The sequence below is a fragment of the Pongo abelii genome, chromosome 2 (genome assembly GCF_028885655.2).
Source record: "Pongo abelii isolate AG06213 chromosome 2, NHGRI_mPonAbe1-v2.0_pri, whole genome shotgun sequence".
Taxonomy (NCBI): Eukaryota; Metazoa; Chordata; class Mammalia; order Primates; family Hominidae; genus Pongo; species Pongo abelii.
The window spans coordinates 180507689-180532539 of NC_085928.1; the positions used below are offsets into that span (position 1 = coordinate 180507689).

The following is a 24851-nucleotide window of genomic DNA, read 5'->3' on the forward strand; positions in this document are numbered from 1 at the left end:
GGGGTCAGGGGTCAGGGACCCACTTGAGGAGGCAGTCAGCCCGTTCTCAGATCTCCAGTTGCGTGCTGGGAGAACCACTGCTCTCCTCAAAGCTGTCAGACAGGGACATTTAAGTCTGCAGAGGTTACTGCTGTCTTTTTGTTTGTCTGTGCCCTGCCCCCAGAGGTGGAGCCTACAGAGGCAGGCAGGCCTCCTTGAGCTGTGGTGGGCTCCACCCAGTTCAAGCTTCCCGGCTGCTTTGTTTACCTAAGCGAGCCTGGGCAATGGCGGGCGCCCCTCCCCCAGCCTCGCTGCCGACTTGCTGTTTGATCTCAGACTACTGTGCTAGCAATCAGCGAGACTCCGTGGGCGTAGGACCCTCTGAGCGAAGTGCGGGCTATACTCTCCTGGGGCACCGTTTCCTAAGCCCGTCGGAAAAACACAGTATTCGGGTGGGAGTGGCCCGACTTTCCAGGTGCCGTCTGTCACCCCTGGAAAGGGAACTCCCTGACCCCTTGTGCTTCCCGAGTGAGGCAATGCCTCGCCCTTGCTTCGGCTGGCGCACAGTGCGCTCACCCACTGACCTGCGCCCACTGTCTGGCACTCCCTAGTGAGATGAACACGATACCTCAGATGGAAATGCAGAAATCACCCGTCTTCTGCGTCGCTCGCGCTGGGAGCTGTAGACCGGAGCTGTTCCTATTCGGCCATCTTCAATTGTGTGTCTTTAGACATATCATTCTACCTTTTGGAACCTCAGTTTCTTTGTCTACAAAATGAGGCTAGAATATCTGCTCTGCTTACCCCACAGGGTTATGACAAGGATTAAATGAAAAATGTTACATGGAAAAGTGGTAAAAACTTTAAAAGGCTATCCATGGGGTATTGTTGATAATGTGTTGTTTGTAGATCAGGACATGGCTGCCAAGTAAACAGACAACGCACAGAGTGGGAGAAAATCTTCACAATCTATACATCTGGCAAAGGACTAATATCCAGAATCTACAACAAACTCAAACAAATTAACAAGAAAAAAAACAATCCCTTCAAAAAGTGGACTAAGGACATGAATAGAAAATTCTCAAGAAAAGATATACAAATGGCCAACAAACATATGAAAAAATGCTCAACATCACTAATGATCAGGGAAATGCAAATAAAACCACAATGTGATACCATCTCACTCCTGCAAGAATGGCCGTAATAAAAAAATAAAAAGTAATAGATGTTGGCATGGATGTGGTGAAAAGGAAACACTTTTACACTGCTGGTGGAAATGTAAACTAGTACAGCCACCATGGAAAACAGTGCGGAGATTCCTTAAATAACTAAAAGTAGATCTACCATTTGATCCAGCAATCCACTACTCGGTATCTACCCAGAGGAAGAAAAGTCATTACAGGAAACAGATACTTGCACACGCATATCTAGAGCAGCACAATTTGCCAATTGCAAAAATGTGGAACCAGCCCAAATACCCATCAATCAACAAGTGCATAAAGAAACTGTGGTATCTATACACAATGGAATACTACTCAGCCATAAAGAAGAATGAATTCATGGCATTCGCAGCAACCTGGATGGGACTGGAGACTATTATTCTAAGTGAAGTAACTCAGGAATGGAAAATGAAACATCGTATGTTCTCACTCATAAGTGAGACCTGAGCTATGGGGATGCAAAGGCATAAAAATGATTTCATGGACTTTGGGAACTCAGTGGGGAGGGTGGGAAGGGGGTGAGGGATAAAAGACTACAAATTGGGTTCAGTGTATACTGCTCGGGTGATGGGTGCACCAAAATCTCACAAATCACCACTAAAGAACTTACTCATGTACTCATACCACCTGTTCCCCAAAAACCTATGGAAATAAAAAATTAAAAAATATAAATCAGGATATGGTAAACCACAGAAGCAGCAATGAGATTTCCCAATGCTTCTGTCATTGTTTAGCTGCAGCCTTGCTACAAGAAATATTATTATTATTATCCCTTCTTTTTTTTGAGACAGAGCCATGCTCTGTCGCCCAGGCTGGAGTACAGTGGCACGATCACAGCTCACTGTGACCTCTGCCTTCTGGGTTTAAGCAAGTCTCATGACTCAGCCTCCTGAGTAGCTGGGATTGCAGGTGCACACCACCATGCCTGTCTAATTTTTGTATTTTTTACTAGAGATGGGGTTTTGCCATGTTGGCCAGGCTGGTCTCAAACTGCTGGCCTCAAGTCGACTGACCACCTGGGCTTCCCAAAGTGCTGGGATTACAGGTGTGCACCACTGTTCCTGGCCAAGAAATATTATTTTCACCTGTAAAACTCCCTTTAATGGTTAATGTGCTGACCAAAGGAACCCTACTGATATTCTAGATGGTTTAGGTGAAGCTTCTTTTTGGTCATTTAACTTGAAGAATGGCATCTCATCCTCTCTTCTATCAACACCCTTCCATTTTTATTTTATTTTATTTTATTTTTTTTGAGATGGAGTCTTGCTCTGTCGCCCAGGCTGGAGTGCAGTGGCTCAATCTCGGCTCACTGCCAGCTCCGCCTCCCGGGTTCACGCCGTTCTCCTGCCTCAGCCTCCCGAGTAGCTGGGATTACAGGTGCCTGCCACTACGCCCAGCTAATTTTTTGTATTTTTAGTAGAGACGGGGTTTCACCGTGTTAGCCAGGATGGTCTTGATCTCCTGACCTTGTGATCCGCTTGCCTCAGCCTCCCAAAGTGCTGGGATTACAGGCGTGAGCCACCATGCCCGGCTTACACCCTTCCATTTTTAAAAAAAAGTCATTACAATATTTGCCACCATGATGCCTTTCTAAGCACACATCTGCTCTCTCATATCTCACCTTCACCTCCCTCCCCTTCTCTTACCAGTGTGCACCCCGCCCATTTGCAAAGATTTATATTGCTGGGCCTCCTGCTGCAAAAAAAGTGCACTCATATCAGTTCAACAAACACTGATTTTGTTTTTTTTTTTTGAGATGGAGTCTTACTCTGTCGCCCAGGCTGGAGCTCAATGGTGTGATCTCGGCTCACTGCAACCTCTGCCTCCTGGGTTCAAGCAATTCTCCTGCCTCAGCCTCCCGAGTAGCTGGGATTACAGGCACCCGCCACCAAGCCCGGCTAATTTTTGTATTTTTTAGTAGAGACGGGGTTTCACCATGTTGATCAGGCTGGTCTCGAACTCCTGCTCTCAGGTGATCCACCCACCTCAGCCTCCCAAAGTGTTGAGATTACAGGCGTGAGCCACCGTGCCCGGCCCAACAAACATTGGTCTTAAAGGTTGTGTGTAAAGCAAATTTTTGCAGAGTATCCCATTTTCACATTAAATAACACATGCACCCTCTTTGGTTTTCATCTGCATTTGGCTAGCTTTGATTCATAGTACATTAAATTTAGTATTTATCTCTCTACCACATTTAGCCTTTAATGAACTGTGAACACACTACTGATAGGAATCCTGGTGATTTCTTTTATTAAATAACGAATCCTTATCAGTAAATAATTCCAGCCTTACTATTATGTTCTAGTGATGGATTTTCATATAAGAACTATGTGTGGGTGTGTAATATTTATCTTTTCTCCCCATTTCACTTTTGAGTCACTACCCCTTTAAACCCATGTGTGACAAGTGTGGAGGGCAGATCCTCTCTCCAATGTCGTCAGAGAGTGTCGTGGAGTGGCGGGGTAATAAACAGCCGTGAATGCTACCTAAGCCACCCCTGAGCAGTGGGGAATTGCAGTCATAGAAATTATAGGTCCTCACTGGAGAACAGAAACTAATTCTGAATAATTTCCAGAGCCTCTGAAGAGGCACTTCCTGTTGTTAGAGATCTGTTGTGCTGAGGTTAGATTGTAGCTGCTGGTCCCTTGCTTGCTGAGGAGGCATGCAGGACTAGAATGCACACTCTCCAGTGCTGGAGCTGGAAGAAATAATTGGATCTGACACTGTCATTTCATAGATAAAGAAACTGAAACCCAAAAGATGTGCCCAGGGTCATGCTGCTAGTTAGAGGCAACAGTCCCAGGACCCAGGGGTCTCCCTCCAGTTTACTGATTTTGGTTTTATTTCATGAGGTTTATGTTTTAGCAGTTTATCCTTTTGCAGAGGCAAGGTAGCTTTCTACGAAGCCTCTAGTCTCTGAAGCCAGACAAGTCTGTATTACAGTCCTTGCCCTACCTGTTACAAGTGTGTATTTTTTCTAAGCACTGGTTTCTTCATCTAAAAAATGAGGATAATGTCCACCTTGTAGGACTGTTGCCCTAATTTGTGTTAATGTATATGAAATGCCTGGTGCCTACAAATTAAAACGCAGTGTTGTCAGTACTCTAGGTGATGGGGGTGGACCAACTGCTACCTCTAATTTTAATGTAACTTGCACTTTCTATAGCACTTGTTTGGCAACTAAGTCTTTCCTGTCTTTCCTGCTTTGGGCTTTATGTAGATTCAGGCCCTGTAGGCCTATTTTGAGAAGTGAGTGGGTTTTTGTTTTGTTTTGTTTTGTTTTAGGACTTCTAGAAATTCAATAATCTGGTTCTTGCTACAGAAGCCTTGATTGTTAGAAGGAAATCTCTAGTCCCTTTAGGCTCTGAAGACCAGGATAGATTCTGTGTTCTGCCCTTACTATTTCAAGGCAACTTCAGTTGTTTCACAAGAAAGAGAACCAAGTTGGCATAGGAGGTGAAACATACAAGCAGTAAGTAGGAATCCATGGCCTGGCAGGAGTGGGGTAGAGTAGAGTAGCATGGTAGAGGAGACCCTGCCTGGGCTCTTCGCTAGCTGAGATGAGCAATGCAAGGAGGTGATGGCTCTCGACTGCAGTAGTAGCTAAGAGGACTAGGAAATAAGTGACTAGTCACGGTCTAGTCCTTTCCTTGGGAGTGGGGCTGCCATGGTTCTGCTGCTCTGCTGGATTTGAGCAGGCTAAAGTTAAATAGAGGCAGTTGCAGATAAAAGACTGGGGGCTGCATGTGTTCATGTGCATGTGTCCATGGTGGTTATTTTCAAGCTAAGCTAGAACAAGATTTGTGCAAATTGTCTCCCTCTTTGATACTTTTCCTAGGAAAAATGAGTGACATCAGCCACCTTGATGGGTCTGTAGACAGCAAGGAGGAGAGTTGTCTACAACATCCAGAACCCTGCAGCTTGGTGAAGAAAGGAGTGCAAAAAAAGTCAGAAGGAGGCTGAGCTTGACTTCCTCGTCTTGCTGGTGTAGGGTTGAGGGTCACCAGCAGAAGAGTGTGGGAAAGAGCTGGCTGGCTGGGCCTTGGTTCCTCCTTGTCCTGTGGATAAACAGATGATCTCATCTTCTTGTCCTATTGAATGACCCCTTCCCTACTATTACTAGAAAATGAAGAAACAAGTGGAAGAGGGGAAAAATACTGCACCAGAAGAGTAATGGAAAAAAACAAGAAATGGAAGGTAGAAAAAAAAAGTGAGGAAAGCATGCCCTTAGGAGCTTTGGCATTTTGTGGAGTGGTTCATACTGGAATGGGATTGAATTGAATATGATTCATGCAATGCATGTTTAAATTAATAATATGCTGCTGCTATTATAAATTTTCCAGCCTGAAGGAACCATGGCAATCATCTGTGGTTGCCCTTCTGTTTTGTAGAAGAGGAATTTAAGGCCCAGAGAAGCAAAGGGACCTGTGTGAGGTGAGGCTAACACAGTGAGGGAGGGCTGTGCTGAAACCACTGCCCAGCTCCACCCCTCTGGGTGCGTGCTTCCTCGGCATTGTTTTGGTTCCAAGCAGGCGCGGCTCATCTGGTTTTTCTCCCTCTCTGTACCTCTGCTCATTTCTGCTAACCCTTTTACCATAAGTGGAGGAATCCTTCCAGCTGAGAGTAGAAGGTGGGAGACTGGAGTCAGGTATAGAGCCAAGGAGAGGAAAGGTCATCTTTCTCCTTAGTGTTTGAAGTTGGAGCTAAGTTCTTCTCAAACAAGATTTCAGTGACATGGTTAAACATTAGCCAACAAATAGCAAAAATGGGCCCTGATTCTATAGCAATGAAATGTTCTTTTTCTTGCACAATTTTCAGTTTAATCTCCTGACTTGACTTTCTATTTCCAGCTTCTCTCCTGTCTCTTGTTTCTCTCCTGCCACATCCATCCCACTCACTGTTGTCAGAACCTTCCATCACTGTCCCTGTCACAACCACCTTTGGTGGCTCCCACTGCCTGTGGCTTAAGGTCTAATCTCCTTAGTTCAGCCGTCAAGGCCCGGAAGAGATGAGTTTCACTCATCCTACAGCCATTGAGCTTGTAATAAAATCCTTCTTTAAAAAAACTGCAAGCAGCTGAGCACCCAAAAAAATCTGGTGAGGATCACCTTATAGTTCAGTAAAAAAAAAAAAAAAAAAAAAAAAAAAAGAAAAGGAAGACAAAACAAAACAAAACAAACCCCAAAGCCAAGACTTGTGCTTTAACATTTAAAGCAAAGTTGAAATAGACCACTCTGAGAGATATGATGCAGTCATGCTACAAGTTACACCTTAAACATTCATTTACAACTGATATTGTCCTACTTTTAAACTTAGAAGTTGGCCCCTGCATACAAGCTGAGATTAAGCTGGTAAATTTATTTTATTTTCTAGTGACTGATTTCCTCTTGATTTTTTGGTTTGTTTTTGGTCTTATGCTATGAAAGGCTCGATGTTCCTTGCCTAAAGAGGAGAAAATCACCTTAAAAGTCCAAATAGTAGGCCAGACACAGTGGCTCATGCCAGCACTCTGGGAGGCCAAGGCAGATGACTGCTTGAGCCTAGGAGTTTGAGATCAGCCTGGGCAACATGGCAAAACCTGTCTCTACAAAAAAAAACACAAAAATTAGCCAGGTGTGGTGGCGCATGCCTGTAGTTCCAGCTACTCCGGAGGCTGAGGTGGGAGGATCAGTTGAGCCCTGCTAGGTCAAGTTTGCAGTAAGCCATAATTGCACCACCATACTCTAGCCTGGGCAACAGAGTGAGACCCTGTCTCAAAAAATAAAATAAAATAAAATAAAATAAAATAAATAAATAAAATAGAGTCCAAATAGTTTCCTGTATATAAACTAGGCTTCTAGGCTTGGTGCGGTTGGGATCCATTACTTAATGGCTTAACGATGATATCTCTTGTAAGTGATTTCTGAAAATTGGAAACAGAATGATTCAAAACTGAGAAAGAGGCAACTATTTATTTATATTTACTTCTTACTCCAAAGCCTGGACACTGGTAAAGTCTTTCATTGTGGGGAATGAGATGCATTTTCACTTTGTACTGCTCAGCAGATGCCCCTATGCCTTCTATCCTAACTTTCCCAAGGAGAAAAAGTACCTAAAAATTAATGTCATTTCTTTTCTCTTTTTCCCATACTTTTTTCCAAACCTCCCCCCACCCACCCCAATAGCTTTAGGAGTACAAGTGGTTTTGGTTACATGGATAAATTGTGTAGTGGTGAGGTCTGGGCTTTTAGTGCACCCATCACCCAAATAGTGTGCGTTGTACCCAACAGGTGATTTTTTTATTCCTCACCCCTTCTTTTATTGTTGACCTAATTTTCTTTTTAATTCTCTCACTCAACATTTCCTTAATATACTCCAGTCCATCATCCAGATTAAACTTTAGAACTCTCTTAAACTAAACAAAATGGCCTTTCAAATTACTTGTCTTCCTTTCAAAACCCCCATTCTGTTTTGCTTAATAAATATCCCTTCTGCCATCGGTTCTCCCATTACAGCTTATTAGTCTTTCTGTACTATGCTCTTGCTTTGGGGTAATCAAACAATCTGAGCCTTCACTGAAAGAAATGAGTTCCTGGCACATGTAGATACATCTTGAACTTCTAGAATATTAATTTAAGTCTAGAGATGTAGTGTGTATTGCTGACAGTTTAGGGCAAATCTGTCTTTCACAAACCACTCACAGGAGCCTTGAGGATCTAGGCCTTTGTTTTTGTAAGCAGTAAGTTATATTATGTTGGTCATTAGGGCCTGTAATTTTGTTTCCTTGACAGTTACATGAGACTAATTCAAGTCACTTCACTGATGAAGAAAACTAAAATCAAAACAATAAATCTTGAACATAATCTTCCACATACCTGAGGCAATTGGGACTTCATATTGTTTTTATTTTAGCAACAATACTCAAGACAATGGTTCTTATCTTTATTAATGCTTCCTAGTCTGTTTTTCTCCCATTATAGCTTCAGTGTTTAGTATATTTGTTGAATGAATGAATAACTAAATGAATAAAAAGCTATTATTTCTTTCTTAGATGTAGTGACAGTCCTAGAAAAAGTAAGACTTGGCCAGGCGTGTTGGCTCATGCCTGTAATCCCAGTACTTTGGGAGGCCAAGGCAGGCAGATCACAAGGTCATGGGTTTGAGACCAGCCTGGCCAGTATGGTGAAACCCCGTCTCTACTAAAAATACAAAAAAACTAGCTGGGCATGGTGGTGCACGCCTGTAGTCCCAACTACTCAGGAGGCTGAGGCAGGAGAATCGCTTGAACCCAGGAGATGGAGGTTTCAGTGAGCCGAGACTGTGCCACTGCACTTCAGCCTGGGCAATAGAGGGAGACTCTGTCTCAAAAAAAAAAAAAAAAAAAAAAAGAAAAAGTAAGACTTGTCCAAAGTCCCATACCAAATCTTTGAACTCCTGGGCCTAATTCTCTGCTAAGGCAATGAAGATAGACCTGCAAAGTCATTCTTATTATCCATGCACTTGTATAAGATTCATTAGGATTAATCAGCTTCTGAGAGAATTTTTAAATTGCAGATGGGGTGTATAGATGGTGAGGATCATGGTGTCAGATGGCATGGTCTTTGAATCTTGACTGTAACCTTCACTGGCTGTGAGAACTTGGGCCAGTCATTCAAATTTTATAATCCTCATCTGTAAAGTGAGGATATTAATATCTACTTTATATGATTAAATGAGTAAATGTGATTGCTACTATTATTATAAGTATTATGATATAGCTGCCTAATTATTTTTGACTTTAAGAAGAGCACTCAATAAGTTGCTATATTGGAATCATATGTGTAAAGAGATGATATCTTAGTACTCAAATGACAAGTTTTCTCTAGATTCTTAATGTGCTGTAATGGGATCAGAGTGTTTATTTATAACTGTAGGTTGAAATAGACTTGGGGGCAGAAAGGAAGAACAGAGGCTATTCACTAAGATAGTATTGAAACAGGGAATTCTTTGTTTTTGTTTTGATAGTTAAATTCTCTACTGGCATATTTCAGTTGTCTATATTAGGAATTTATTTCTGGCACGACAGTCTCTACTCATTCAGATATTTTCTTCCTCTGCATTGTGATGCTGGAATAGAAAGTGTGTCAAAAGTCTTTGTGACTAGGACAGACTCTAAAATGAATCCCAAACTGTCTGTGTAGTTTGTTCCTACTTGGAATCAGGATAACCAGTCAGCTCAAGGGGAAAATAAAAATAGTCAAAATGGTTGTTTGGCCTCTTTTAGAGGTAGCAATGTTGCGTGATTTTTAAAAAAAACCTCTTGGGAGTCTATTCCTTCAGCATTTTGTAGATGAGTCATAGTCGCCACATGACTGTTTTCTGTAGTGAGAGTGACTAACAGATTCAGTTTCAAATGTCAGGATCCACACATGGAGATTACTGACAGGGATAAACCAGACTCAGGTGCACTCAGAGCAAGGCCAGATCATAGTGCCCTCTGAAATGACACAAACAGAATTAGCACAAAATACAAGAGATGTGTCCCTTACAGAAATAACCGAACCACTTGGATGGTTTATTTATTATTGATGGTTAATCAGTGGCATCTACCAGAACTCTCCAAAGGAGACCAATAAAAGATTGTCACTAATATAAGATTCAAGTGCCATGCCACCTGAGACCATGATTCTCACCATCTGTACAGCTCATCCACAATTAAAAAACTTTCTCAGAAGCAGACTAATCGTAATGGATCTTATACAAGTACATGAATAATAATAATGATTTTGCTGATCTATCTTCATTGCGTTAGCAGAGAATTAGGCCCAGGAGTTCAAAGATTTGGTAAGGGGCTTTGGACAAGATGTCACTGACATAAGTAAGATAGGCTATGAGTTGAGTATTATAACATATCTAGAATAATACCCTAAGGAAGATGGGGGCTGCATAGAGACTAGATAAAGTCTCCATCTTTTCCCAAAATAATTTGCCAGTTTATTCACCACTAGCGAAACAGAGAGAACAAGACCCTCTTTTTGAAGGACACAACTATTCTGGTAACCTGAAAAGTGTTCTTGGGTGGAGTTTGGAAGCATTCTCTTGCCTCTGTTGCAGCCTGAATGGCACATTTCACGAGACTGTCTGTCCCACTCCATTAATCCTGACGCTGTGCCCACAGGTTATCTTTGACCACTCATTTGGTTTTCTCACGGTCCCACTATTAGGAAGGAAATAGCCTGGGCCACACTTAGAAGCATCTTCTATTGTATGTGGCTATATTGGCATCTAGCTAACAAATCAGTCTCTTGAGACCTAAGGAGCATGGCTGGATTCTTCAGAGCTGGATCACTCTTGATAAAACTGATAAAATTAAGTTTCTGTACCTAATTAGCCCGATCAGCCTGTGAGACAATCGTGACCCTACAAAGCCCTACCTGAGAAGCTAGTTCTGGGGTTTCTTTCACCTCTTACTTGCTTCTCTTTTCAATATAATCTTTACTGAAATACCATCTGGTTTTGTCTTAAAACGATTCCTGAGAAGTTCTATATAAATGGAAAATTTTAGTTCAATTGATTTAAAAAAGTCTTTTATCAATGTGATCTTTGTCTACAGTAATGAAATGCATCATAGTGATCAATCCAGGCAAAACACCCTGCCCCTGAAGCAGAAGTGGTTTGGGAGTTGTCTTTTTTCACTTTCTTGGCCACTCCCAATCTTGCTTAAATCCATCTAATTGCCCAATTACCTGGTCTCTGGGATTATGAATCTAATATCCTGCCACTTACAGTAAACTCTGGGTGAGCTATGCCTCATTCTCAAATGATGAGAGCCATGAACTCTGCACTCTTTCTTCCTGAGCACACTGTTTTCTATGGTGATCACTACTTGAGTGGTGGCATTGATCATAAATATCCTCTAGACCAGAAAGTATGTCAAACTCTTCCCTAACCAGCTTCTTAATGTTAGATGGGCCAATACAGCATGAAGGATAACAAGCTGTGGGAATTCTAGAAAAGGTCCTGGAATGAACCTCAGAGCACATGCAATCAGTCATTTCTATCCATCCTGTGGGGTGTGCAAGGAGTGAGGGAGCCTGAGAGTGGGAAATACCATGTTATTTATCTTTGGAAAATAGCAGTATAGTGTGAAGGGCAAAGCACTGGACTGGGAGTCAGGGAATCTAGTCACCGTACTGCTTTTAACTGAGCAAACCTGGGCAAGTGGCTTCACCTCTCTGGGTCTCAGTTTCTATTCTCATCAACTGAATGGATTAGCTTAGGTGATTTCTATTAAATGCTTATTGAATGAAGGGTGGAGGAAAAGTGGTTAGAGAGAAAGGGAAGTAAGAAATAACTGATTTTAGAAACCTAAATATACAGAGACTAGATTAACTTGGCTATAAGGTGAAATTTAAGACCATAAGCCTGGATAAATTATTAGGAGCATGTAGACGAGGGAAAAATTCAACCCTGTTACAAAGAGGGCTGAAACTCTGGAGTCTGAAATCCTATCTCTTATGTGCTCTGTGTGCAGGCAGCTTCATCTTTCTGAAGCCTCCCTCATCTAGAAAATAGAGAGACTGTGATAATTTATATGCAAGCATGAACAGCATATTATTTACAGAACCACCAGAGATTAAGATGCCTTCTGTTCAGGCTGTGACTCCATAATCTCTGGCAGTTTGAAATGAGGAGGCAGGGGAGGATGTGTGTGGCAGGCAAAGGATGTCATCCTCATGTGTTGGTGTACTGTCTGTCTGTGTTTCTGAAGAGACTGCTCTATGTAGAAGCAGCTCGGAATGTAGAAGCAGGGTCTTATCTATCACCTGCTTGTAATTAAGGAACAATGGTATAGCTTCATAGTGAACAATGGAAAACTTGAGCTTCATGAATATTTAACAGTCACTTTGTGTGTTACATTGGGTTATGCTCAAATGATGGCTAAAATTCCCAAAGGCAGCACAGAGCAGGACAAAATGCTATGAACTGAGAGGAGGGACTAGGTTCTAGCTCTTATACTGCCACAAATTTGCTAGCTGACTTTGGGCAAGTCACTCAACATCTCTGGGTTTTAACTACTTCAACTGTAAAACATAGGGAAAAGAGCATGCTAGGGTGATTTCTGAGATTTCTTCTAGTTGCAAGATTGGACTCCATGAGCCCTGAATTCAAATGATATTCCTAAGATAATCATAAAATCCCTGTTCGAAGGATAAGCCCCTGGCTGACACCTATCTGTACATCCACCTAGGTATACATCCACCTATCTGTATTCAAGTTTCTTCAGTCCTTCCAATATGACCTCCCACCAGCCAGGTAAGTTCAGCCTGCACTTTTGTCATTTCTTTTCACACCTTCAGCATTTGCTTATGCTGGTCCCATTCCTACAATAGCTTTCTCTCTCGTTTATCCACCTGAAAAAATATTATATACCATTCAAGATACTGTTCAATTATAATTTCCTCTGTGGAAGTGAATTGTTTCCTGATCTTTCCTTGGAGGCTTCCTCATAATATGTTACAGCATGTGTCATGTTGCATACATAATTAGTGGGGATTACATCTGTGGAACTTTCAGATTACTGGTGACTTGAGGCAGGGATTATGTCTCATATCCACTGCCTAGCTAGGCCCATGCTTGTCATAAAACAAGTGCATATTACAATGTTTCTTCAATAAATTGCAAATATAGTCATTTTAGAATCATGATTTACTGATTTTGCAGCCCTAAATGCCAACCTTTAGGCCAGCTCTCACATTATAGGCATATTAACCTGCTGGGAATCTTTGCCCCTGCAGAGGTTGGAGGAGGCTTTTTGTAGAAGCTTCTGGGGGCTAATTTTAAAACCACTGATCTCTGACCCCATTGTTTTACTTATTGGTAAACTTACTGGAAGTCCGGTCATGCTTCTGAACAATAACTACTACAGACCTCACATGAGCATGGCTGGATTTCATCTGTGGGTGGAGATGAAAAGCAAACTCTCTCTGTCTGCATCAGTTGGAGAATTAGGGACCAGGAACAGCACATTACTTAGAGCGGTATTTTTCAGTGGGGGTGGAGTGCTATTGGCATTTTGGACAGGACATTTTTTATTCTGCAGGATTTTTCTGTCTAGTGCAAGATATTTAACATTCTAGATCCCAGTCCACCAAAAGTCAGTAGTAACACCCCTCTCCTCCAGTGTCTGTGACAATATAAAATACCCCTTATTGAGGTGACATTGCCTCAGGTTGAGGACCATTAATTTGGAAGAAACCAGGAGGCCTCTCCTATTGTGCCATTTTCTAGATTTACAAATTTAAATCCAAGCTCTTCTTAACCTTAAAGACATTGATTTAGCTGTCAACCCTGGTTCAGAATTGGGTATCAACAACTTGAGAGTAATTTCTGGCTGGGAAAGACTGAAAGGATGGAAAACCCATCTCTTTCCTCTGGACTAACTCTATGGTTAACAAGGAGCTTTAATGAATGCCATCTCATTGGCCCTATTTGTAATGTGAGGGGCAAGATCTATTACCCCTATTTTAAAGGTAAGGAAGTTCAGTCTTGAAGTAGTGAATGGTGCTGGCCCAAATGTCACAGGTAGTACATTTCAAAGCTGAGTCTGGAAACCAGATCTTCTGACTCCTAGGCCATCCCGCTCCCCACAGAGTATCTAGAAAACCACAGAGGAAGAAGTAGAGTTATGTATTCTGTAATTGGCCTTCGTGTTGATGGGATATGTAGCTAGTTTAACAAGCCAGAAACTAGAGCTAAAGAATAAACATGTGTATTTGACTACTGTCAGAGCATTCTTAGCTGGTTTGATATAACATATTAAGAGCTAAATGCCCATTTGTATATTCAGTACATTGAAATCTGCAGTGAAATAGATGGGTACTGTGGTGTACTGTATTTATGACTAATTTGTTAACATAGGATTAATGAGAAGAAAATGATTTTCACAACATGATTTTGAAAGCTTTAGTCTTAGCCTTGACCCAAGCCTACCTCCAGGAAATGACACTCTGGGAGCTCTCCCTCTCTACCGTAAAAGCTGTCTAGATTGTTACACTGAGTCAAAAACCTAAAGGCAGAAGCTAGAAGACTCTACTGAACAGTAAAGATGTGGTGGGCTGAACTTTATAGCATTAGAAGGTGCTGGATTGATCCTGCACCAACATCCATCTATTTCTGGTGGTGTGGCTGGCCACACATTCTGGGAAGAGGCAGCAGAGTGGTCCTCACCACATGCAGCCGCCTGCAGAGCACCAACATTCAATGCTGAATGACGTAAACCATTGGTCAATGACATCAATTGCAAAAGCACAAGAGTCATCTTACAGAAAGACAATGTAGATTCCCATACACAGGACTGAAGTTCTATTCACCATCTTGATTGCTCTTCTAGTGAAAAATTGAGCTAAAATAGAAATTCTCCAGAGAATTGGCTGTTGTGTCAAGTGGCTATAAATGGCACACATCAGCTGTCTATCTGTCAGATTTGTAGTTTTTATAGAGGCGCTGTAGCATGGTAGTACAAACTTGTTACCTGTGTGAAATTGGGCAGGTAATTTAACTACTTTAGTATCCAGGTTTCTCATCTGTAAAATGGCAATGATAGCATTACCAGCCTTATAAGGTCATAGTAATTGTATATAAGTATTAGCTATCATTATCATTATTGTTTCCAGGTAAGGTACTAGCATGAAATTCAGAGCTTTTGATAAATAATGGTGTAAAAATAAGAATCTTGATTTTTGTTTAATTCTTTGGGCTTAAGGAGGCAAATAATGGATTATTCAAGCTCTTGGCCCTATTTCATCGAACCATAGAATGTTATGGCTTGCAGGATGTTGTACACTATTTAATCCAAATATCTTCTTTTAGGGATGAAGATTAAAAAGGTAAGAAGAGTTAAATCCTTGCCTAAGTTCTTGCAACATGGATGATGCTGAGGTTTTGAATCTTTTTCTATGGCTCATAGTTCCACCCCTGAAATTTCTACCTGCTGACCATCCTTGACCAGTAGTTCTTTCACCTGGAGGTACAAAGGGAAATCATCGGAAATCCAAACACATACTCTTTCCTACTCCCTGAATCTTTGAGAAAAGATAAACCTGAATCTTTGATAAACTCATAGACTAAACAAGTTTTCATGTCTAATGAAATGATGCATGATGTTAAAAAATGCAGAGTGGGTTCTATAATTGGCTGAGAGAGAGAAGACTCAAGTCATATTCCTCTGACATCAACTCAGGTGAGTGTTCCCAGCATCAATTTTTCTCTAAAGTGAGAGAGTTCAGTTATGTGATTGTTATAAAATATTGGCATATAATATGTTGTATAATCTCTAACAAACAATTAAGCCTTTCCATTTCTGAAGGCCATTTTGTCATCAGAATGTTTAAACACCTGGGTGCAATTGTTTTTTATTTACTGATTATTTTTCAAAAACATGGAAAAAATTTAAAAAAATGAAGAGACAATGAGAACCAGCTTGATTATTTGTTGTTCATTGGGTTGGAATATTTTGCCTTGGCAAATAAGAATCAGTTAATTCTAGGCATTTCCTTATTGACTTGCTAGAATAGAATGAGCTGTTTTTCTTTCATTTTTGTCGGTAATCACCATTTAAAACTGTTAAAGGGAAGCCTTATTATTCCTGGAAAAGGATAATATTCTGTAAACCATCAGACTGTGATGTCGCTAGTTCTCCTCTAATTAATATATGTGCTTTCATTCTAAGCTAAGCTTCTTCTGAATTTAGGAACAATAGCAATTGCCTGCTGCTATCATGAAGGCCAGCCAAATACTTTCTGAAGGAAATGACAGGTATCTCTTCAAGATAAGAGTGGAAAAGAACACACAACTCCATTTAAGCTCTGAGTTTCTGAAGTTGCCTCATCACAGTGAAATGCAAGGCCCTTAGGCTGATGTGTGCTTTGTTTTCTGGGTGAAGCAGCAAGACACGGTTCTCAGGAGTAGTCTGTCTTGGCCATCACTATTTATGCCCCGAGAAGGGCTAGAAGTGTGGTTATTAGGGTAAGATTTAATATACTGTGTTTGCCTCCTGTTTTATTTGCTAAAGGAAAATGCCATAGGGAATACTGAATTCTTGGTAGAGAGGGTTGGCTAGACGAGTGTATGGCATGAATTAACCTGGAACAATGGTCTGAATTCACCAAATATTTATTGATCATCCATGTGTTCCAAACATCCTTAGCCACAACATTTTTGTGTCAAAATAGGACATTCTTCAACTATGTTATTGATTAAATGGATGTTTGTATGCTATTAGGATTGGTTTCAAAGCTACATTGTCAGTTCTCTTTATCTCTTGGGATATACAATTAGAGAAATCCTTTAAGCTACAGACAGAGAAAAACTTTTCAGCTCCAAGGTAATGGCGTTTTCCCCTTTCCAAAATCCAGGTCCTTCCAAGAGGTAAACAAGTCCAATGAAGTGAATAAATCATGACGCCCAGCAACATATGTTTATTGTTAAAGCTAGCATCATCTACTAGAGGCCAGAGTTAACAGCTTCGCTTATTTTTCCTTCAGTAATTTAGTCCCATATGCAACAAAGGCTTGAGGACAGCAGGCTTGACCAGAAACAGTGGCTAAGTGTATGTCTCAACTATTTACCTGGCAGAGCATCTTATAAGGTAGCATCTATACCTTTGTTAACTCTAAACAAAGGTACTAGATCTCTGGAACTGGAGATGAAACCTCATGCCCTTGGTCATACTCAGCTTGATTCTCAGGTGCTTTGTTAATGAATGAATGAATAAATAAAGTGACTTCGTTGAGTTTTCAAGATGATAACAACCTAATAAATACAGTGAAGAATGATCTGATGGAATAGCTTTGTTTCCAGGCTTATTTTCTACAATATCTCAGCACTGTGTTAATCTTTGTGTTATAAGAGAAAAATATTTAAGTATCAAAATGGTGAGCCATTATAGAAGGTATGGCTGCATCTGAAAAGCAGTTTTACTTGACGCATAAATAGCATACACAGATCAAAGTGCAGGAGTAGGTCATAGATGCCAGGTTTGAGAGTAAATGTTAGCCAGATGCATAAGGTTCTCCTAATGACCCCAACAGATTTCAACTTAGAGAATGAATAAAGACTTGTTATTTAAGGTTAGAATCCCTAATGCAAACTCAATAATTCAGTCAAGTTAATGACCTTCACTTTTATTTTGGTTTAATCAATGCATGAAATAGAATTATTCTTGTTCTGATTGATCTATGAGAATGGATAGAAGCTCATTTCAATTTGTAATTAGTAAAAATATATTTTGAAAATTATCCCTCTCATGCACTCACACTGAGGAATATCCACAATGCTTGTATTTTGTTATTTCTGAACCGCTATTACCATGATGGGATCATTATTGATAATTACTTAAAAACTATTAGTTAAAAGGTAAAAGCTGTTCCAAACAACTTAGACTTCCTAGTTATTATTATTTTTTAATCCTGAGAAGAAAATGTTCAGGACCAAATAAACTAAACAACAAACAATGCATGGTATTTCAATTAATAGAATCTAACCAATCAGAAATTTCAATAACTAAATTTTTTCTTCACCATTCCACTTTTCAGTGAAGTAAATGACCACAAAGGCAAAAATACAGCCATATAAGGATTAAAATCATTCAGAAATGCATTCAGCCTGAACTACCCTATTTGTACATTGTACCGTATCTATATAAAATAATAAACCATTGCAGATTCAATCATGCCTTACAAAGTACTTTCATGTACACACACTTTGAGTTTTACAATAGTCCTTTGAGATAGTTATGGCAATTCCTTTGAGATTGTTATGGCAATTCTCATCAACATCTTAGAGATGGAGAAATGGAGCTCTAGAGGGCCTCATAATGTCACCAAGTAGTAAGTGGCACCTGTACTACTGACTCCAAGTCTTATATTCTTTCCATGTCTATCATACTATGATTACTAAGACAAGATAAACACACACACATGTTATTACATATACATGTAATCTATAAACTTGGATTTTGAATTGGAACTTTCAGATTATATCTAAGTCAAAATTCATGAAACCAGCAAACCTCATTCATGGAATATTTTACTTTATAGTAACATAGAATTCATATGAAGCAAACTCCAGAGGCTACCAGCTCCTTAAGTAAGACATGCACACTCCTTCATAGCCTAATTGTCCTAGGTATCTTTGGACTACTGGTGATGTATTAGGCATAAGTGGCTTTTTCTGCCTTTCTTGGCAGAAGATTGAAAGAAGAGTAGGTCCTTACTTCTTCCCAGTTCCTAGTTCTTGGTTGCTGTGAGGGTGTGTTTAGTATTGTCTAAAGCAGCATTTTTCAACACAACTTTCTTAAATGATAAAAATTTTCTGATCTCTGCCCTGTCCAATACAGTAGTCATTAGCCATATAGAGTTATTGAGCACTTGAAATATGACTAGTGTGACTGGGGGGCTAAATTTTTAATTTTTAAAAGTTTAATTAAAATTTAATTATAAATAGTTACATGTGGCTGGGAACTACCATGTTGGACAGAGTAGTTCTAGACAGTTTAAGGTTCTGGTTCACAGGGCCCAGAGCACCTCAGCAACAGCATTCTTGACAGATCACCTAGTGAAGGTACAATAGAAGTTATGTATTTAATTACAAATTATACCTTAATTGGCTCTAGAGAAGGTTTGAAGCAGAATGTTGGCATTATCAATAAGAAGGCATATGGGAATTTTTAAATAAGAGATAACAAATGGGGAGAATATGTTTGGTAAATATTAAGAGATGAGAGAGCAAAACAGTGCCATTCGAATTGAATTTGAATTTCTAAATGCTATGTTTTGGAGCAGGATGGAACTATCAATTAAATACAAAAATCCAATTGATGAAGATGAGACTTTATTATGAGCTGGAAAGAGAAGAAAGAGGAAATGAACAGAACATCAGATTCTGTTGTATGTTAGAGCGAACTAGAATCCTAGGACCATCTTTAATGGAGCTACCTACTTGACAGAATTGTGATAATTCAGTAAAATGATTGATGAAATAACTTTGCATAGTGCCTCACATATGATAAGCATTTCATAGATATTAGCACTTATAATGATCTTTATTTATAAAAATCCTTAGGTCTTATTAGGGCCTTTTCCCAGTCCCTGTGAGAACATGGGCAGTTGCTTAGGGTAACCAATTTTGGGAAAATTTTTTTTTGGGGAATAGGTCATAGAAGAGGAGATATAGACAAGATAGGGCAAGTAAAGAAACGACACTCTACCATTCTCATTTGTGAATTGCTGCTACAGAGAAAACTGTTACTGAGGAAGATGGGTCATATCTCCCAGGTATGTTGGGTTAGACAACACTGGAATAGTAGGACCAGAGGGGAAACAGCTGGAAGACAAAGGAGTTGGAAGAAAGGTAAGAGGAATGCTTGTATGTTAAGTGTTTGTATTTTTGGTATGTTGTTTAATTTAGTTCACTGATGCTGACGTTTAGTCAAAGATAATCAAAGAAGGCAGTATGGAAGAGTGTTTCAGACACCATGAAATAGTGGGAAAGGCCCTGGGCCTGGAATCAAGTTAACTGGGTTCTAATTTTTCAATCATGTGACTTAGACTAATGACCATCTTTTGGTTTCCAAGTTTTCTTTCTTGTAAAACAATGGTGCTAAATGATATTCAAAGCTATTCTAGTTCTAAAATTCAACAGTATAATTCTAAATATGAAAGTACATGTGGACTCTAGTTCTCCAGACTTCCTGAAGCCCTGCTACTCTTTTAGAAAAGGCTGCTGGTTTAGTTCTCTAACTTGTTTCCATAGTATTGGAGCTGAAGTTGTGTGAACGGTGGTATCTCAAGCAGCATGCAAAAGCATTTGGGAGGGTGGGAGTGCGTGACAGTGAGTGGGTGAACGGATTAAAGAGAAAAGGGTTGGAAGAGAGGAGAGTGTGTGAAAGAGAAGAGCAGGCCTCCCTCCTTTGTCATTCTCCTGCTATAATCTCCAATAACAGCTATTCAGAGCCAAATACCAAAATGAAGTCATGAAAATGGCTTGGACTTTGAGTTAAATAGATCTGATTTTGAATCCAATCTCTGGAATCAAGTTTCTGTTTCCTTCTCACTGTGATACTTATGGTTGGCAGCTGTTGTGAAGTTTAAATGAAATATTATTACCCAGCAGATAGAGGTGTTCAGTACAAACTAGGCCTCCCCAAGTTGGCTCAATCCTTTCCCCATCTTGCCCATAATATAAAAGACTAGCTAAAGAAACAAACATACAGGGCTGCTTAGCTATCTTTATCTAGAGCGTGTAAATAACATGCGGTGGGGAAAGAAGGGTTCTAAGAAGAGGAAAAAGCTACAACCATGAAGCCCCTCCTTTGTGTAGCCTAACAATTCTCTGATTCCTGAAAGCCACAGAAATGTTTATTATCAAAACAGCATCCCTAACTGCCTTTCAACACTTTACCGACAGGAAGTCTCACTGCTCAGGTATAGGAAGTAGAACGAGGAAGCTCCCGAAGTTAGCAAAGCTGTATCCTGAAGTGACACCCGCTTCCTGCTCTTCCACTCAGGAAAGCCGGAAACCTTTTCCCAAGCGGAGTCCCGGGGAAGCAGAAAACCGGGAAAGGCAAAGCCCCTTCTTCGCCTGCTTCTCTAGGTCGCTTGCTTAGAACCCTTTAGGGTTCTAATGCAGTTTCTGCTCGCAGGGAATGTGGGCCCTGGCGGTATTAGCACCTAGCCTCCGAGAACTTTCAGCACCGCGGACAGCGCCATTCCCTGCACTCAGTCGGAGGAGGAGAGCTACCTTGCCCCCAGCGCTCTCCTAGACCCTATACCTAGGAGGAGGCAGGTTGTCATCCTGCGGCCCTTGGGCAACTCGGGCCAGTGACGTTCACCGACACTCAGGCGGGGATCCCTTCGCCAGAGCCAGTTCCTTTGAGTGTCTCCGCTCAAAATCTCAAGGAAACGAGCTTCACACAGGTGGGGGGACGAGGAGTGCCAGGAACAGGCGCGAGCCCCGCTGCTCTAGCCTTCCTGCATCTCTTCTCGCCTTTGCTTTGCTCACTCTTCAATCGCAATATAAAATACTCATTTGGGGAGGGGGCGGGGTGACACAGGAGAGAGAAGGAGGGTGGGGGCTGCATCCCGCGTGGCCACGCAGCCCTAGCCTGGCCCTCTTGGATTAGAGGGGAGCTGATGTGCTTTGGAATGAGGGAAGAGAGGAGACTGAGGGTTGAAGCAGTGCAGGAGAGCTCCCCTTGCTGGGGCTGCCGGCTCTGGGCAGGGAGCTTCCCTGGACACCGCTCCCGTCACGTCCTCTTCGCCGCTCCCGGGCGAGTCACCACTCTCCGGGGACAGACGCCCCTCGGGGCGCCACCAGCCTGGTCGGGGTGCTGGGCTCGGCGGGAGTCCCTTTGAGGAGTTTGCTCCCAGGTAAAAGGGCAGACGTTGCTCCCGACCTCCCTGGAGCCTGCAGCCGGAAAAGCGTCTCCGTTTCATGGGCTCGGTCCGAGGCGGAGAACGGAGCTGCCCGTGCGGGGTGCGCGCCAAGGCGGGGGACAGGACGGGCCCGGCGTCTGCCGAGACCTAGGCTGCCCTCACGCCGCTCGCGGTTCCCCTTCTGCCTCCCGCTCTAGCGGCTCCGGAGCCGCGCTGGCCCCCGCCCCGCCCGGCAGCTCCCGCGAGTCAGAGCCCGGTGCCCCCAGACCGCGGGCAGTCCGGGCCTCATTCCGGGCCAGAGCAGGAAAGAGCCCGACCCAGCTCCTCTGTTCTTCCAGGGAACCCCTTCCCGGAGGGCGCCCTCGGCCTCCGCGCCATATTCCTGGTCCCCCGCTCCCGGTGACTCCGGCTCCCAGGGTCATTCCGGGAGAGGCGGCCATCCCAGTTGCAGGGGTCCCGCTGGGGCGCGGGGGTCGCGGAGAGGGACAAACTGCAGCGAAGGGGGCCGTTTACTTACCGGGGTCGGGGCTGGAGGCGACGGGCTGGCTGCCGAGGCTGGTGGCTGGCAGTCCGCACTTACTGCGCGGAGCTGTCTCTCTAGCTGGGATGGGAAGTGGTGGTGGCGGCAAAGGAAGGCAGGAGGCAGCCGCTGCTGCTGAACAGCTCCTCAATTATTCAGATTGCGCCCCCACTCCCCGAACCCCTCCCCGTGCCTGCTCGTCCTCCCTCCAGCTCGCCTGTCTCCGCCTCCTTGGAGTCACATGGCCTGCCCAACCCCTTACATACTGAGCCCAAGCCTGGCACCAGACCACCTCCCACCTGGCCGCCCCCCCCCCCCCCCCCCCCCCGCCTTCCCCTCTGTCTGCCGCTCACAACTCCTCGCTGGCCTTCTGAGCCTCCAGTCGTGACCTCCAGTGTCTTATCTCAGGCTGCAGGGAAGTTGAAGGGGCCGTGGATGGGGGCAGTTCTCTGCCCTGGGAAAGCAGGGACCAGCAGGACTCTGCAGTGTCTGTGCGTTGGGAAGGCATCCGCAGCAGCTCTGCCCCTGCTAGACTGGGCTGTCCAGACCTCCTTCCTGCCCTCTGGAAGCTTCCCTCATCCTCTGCGGAGCCTTCGTTGCTCTTAAACTTCCACATCCCTGCGCCCTACAGGAAAGAAAAAATGAGAGAGGTTGAGTTCTCGTCTCCTCCTAAAGAAGACAAGACCCACCTCCTTCTTCAAAGCTCAAGTTTATCTTTGAGTTCACAACATCTTATGAGTGCAAAGATCATGGACTTGAGATTTGAAGAGCCATTAGGATTCCAATCTGTATGACCTTGGAGCATTTAACTTTCTAGCTTTTCTTCTCTCGTCTGTGAAATAACCACCTTGCAGTATTGTCATGAGATTGAGAAATCATCATGTTCTTAGAATTGCCTAGCCTAGAGTTGGACACATATTTGGAGCTCAATAAAGGAGACTTCTTTTCCCCCCACCTTTGCTAAAATAAATTTCACAAGGCAAGAAGGATGTGATGTGTGCTAATACAGTGAAAGCATCTTTTAAACATGGAAGGAGGCATCTGTGAGGTCAGGCTAGACAAGTACCAGTCTAAGCAGAGACAAGAGAGAGATAAGGCTTCTATTTTGTATTGGCTCCTGTAAGATGAGTGTCCTAGAGCCAGGTTATGTCCCAAAAGGATTGGGACTAGATGGGACCAACCCAGGCATGCTTGGCCACATCACTGAATGAATTATTTAACAAGCATTGAGTAGATTGATTTGGATGAAAGTTATCTACATAAATTCTTGCACTTTGGCCCAAGCCCTCAAAACACATGGGAGGCAACAAAATGTAACTCCCCTACCCTTGGAAATAAATTCACTGGGCTTGTGTTTGGGGAGAATACTGGCTGACTGATACTCCTCTAGGGTGGAGCAGTTCAAATCTAGCTCTACGTTGTGGGTCTGCCCTGGGCTCTTCCCAGAAAGTTGCTAGATCATTGCCAGGACAATCTTGGTTAGTCCACCTACCTCAAGCTCGTTACTGCCTTCGATGAGCATCTAAGCCTGATAATATCCGAGTATTTTAAGCTTTGAGTAGTTCTGCAGGATATGTTAGACCTCCTGGGATCACCAAGAAGCTGTGAGACATCGTAGGAAAAGTGCAAAGTTAAAAAATCAGAAATTTGGAATCTTAGTGCAGGTTCTGCCAGCTACTTATCATATGATTTTTCACAAATCACTTAAATTCTCAGACTCTCATCTTCAGAATGGGAAAGGAATGTCTACCTGCCTTCTATATAAGATAGTTGTAATGTTTAGATGGGATAGTGCATGAGAAGTCACTGTAAAAGGTAAAGAGTATTAATATTATGGGCTGAAGAAAACCCTGAGTCTATTCTAGTCCAAATGAATTATGAGGGTGATGAGATGGGAAGGTGGGATTTGTCATGGAATACGCAGCTACTAAAATGTTGGTGTGTTGCTCTAAGTCTGCATGTATGCCTGTAGCTCAGGGGATGTGATTATTGGAGAACTGCCTTCTTTGTTTCACCTTTTTCTGTGATAAATTTCTGATTTAAATCTCCATATTTCCCTGGCCTTTTATTTTTAGAACACCAGCCACAATCACAATAGTTATGAATATTTACTATCTGAGAGAAGTTTGTGCCTACATTTCAAGACAGCAGGGTTTAGACTTTTCTGCCTTTGCTAGGTAAAATTGACTTGGGTTGGTAATTCAAAATGGCTTTGATTTCAAAGAAAAAAACATTTGGATTCTAGGAGCAAACTCTAGACATTCATCAGCAACTTGAATGATGATATGTGTTTCTAGTCCACTGCCAATAAACTCAATGAAATCCTCACACAAACCAGGAACTCCTGGAACCCTCCAACCTTAAGCAGATTCCAATCCTATCTCCTGGTGTACTTCCCCTTAATATTCTTTGGAAATTGCCAATCTGGACCTCTTTGTATTTAGGGAGACTAAAGACCAGAAAGTGTCAACCATGCTCCTATATATACCACTGAAAAAATTGTCTGGGCTAGGTAAAATGCTGCTTCTGACTCCTGCCTACCTCTCCACTGACATCAAGAAACATGAGAAAGGGAAAAATAAGCATGAAATCATTTAATTTGGCCATGATGCCTTTATGAGCAGTTACCTGGACAAGCATAAATTTCAGAAAATTTTGAACAATTTCACCAGAAATTGCTCAAGGACTCTGAATATATATTTTTTCAAAGCAGTTTTAAATGTCCAAGGCAACTTTACC

General features: G+C 42.2%; 1 protein-coding gene across 1 annotated transcript in view; it reads right to left on the reverse strand.

Annotated features, from left to right (window-relative positions):
- SLC7A14 (solute carrier family 7 member 14) overlaps window positions 1-22287 on the reverse strand; it is a 131712-nt gene extending 109425 nt beyond the window's left edge. The window contains exon 1 of the mRNA XM_002814273.5: window positions 22110-22287. The gene's annotated coding sequence lies outside the window, so the exon portion shown is untranslated. The remainder of the gene's footprint in view (window positions 1-22109) is intronic.
- Between the last annotated feature and the right edge of the window lie 2564 nt (window positions 22288-24851).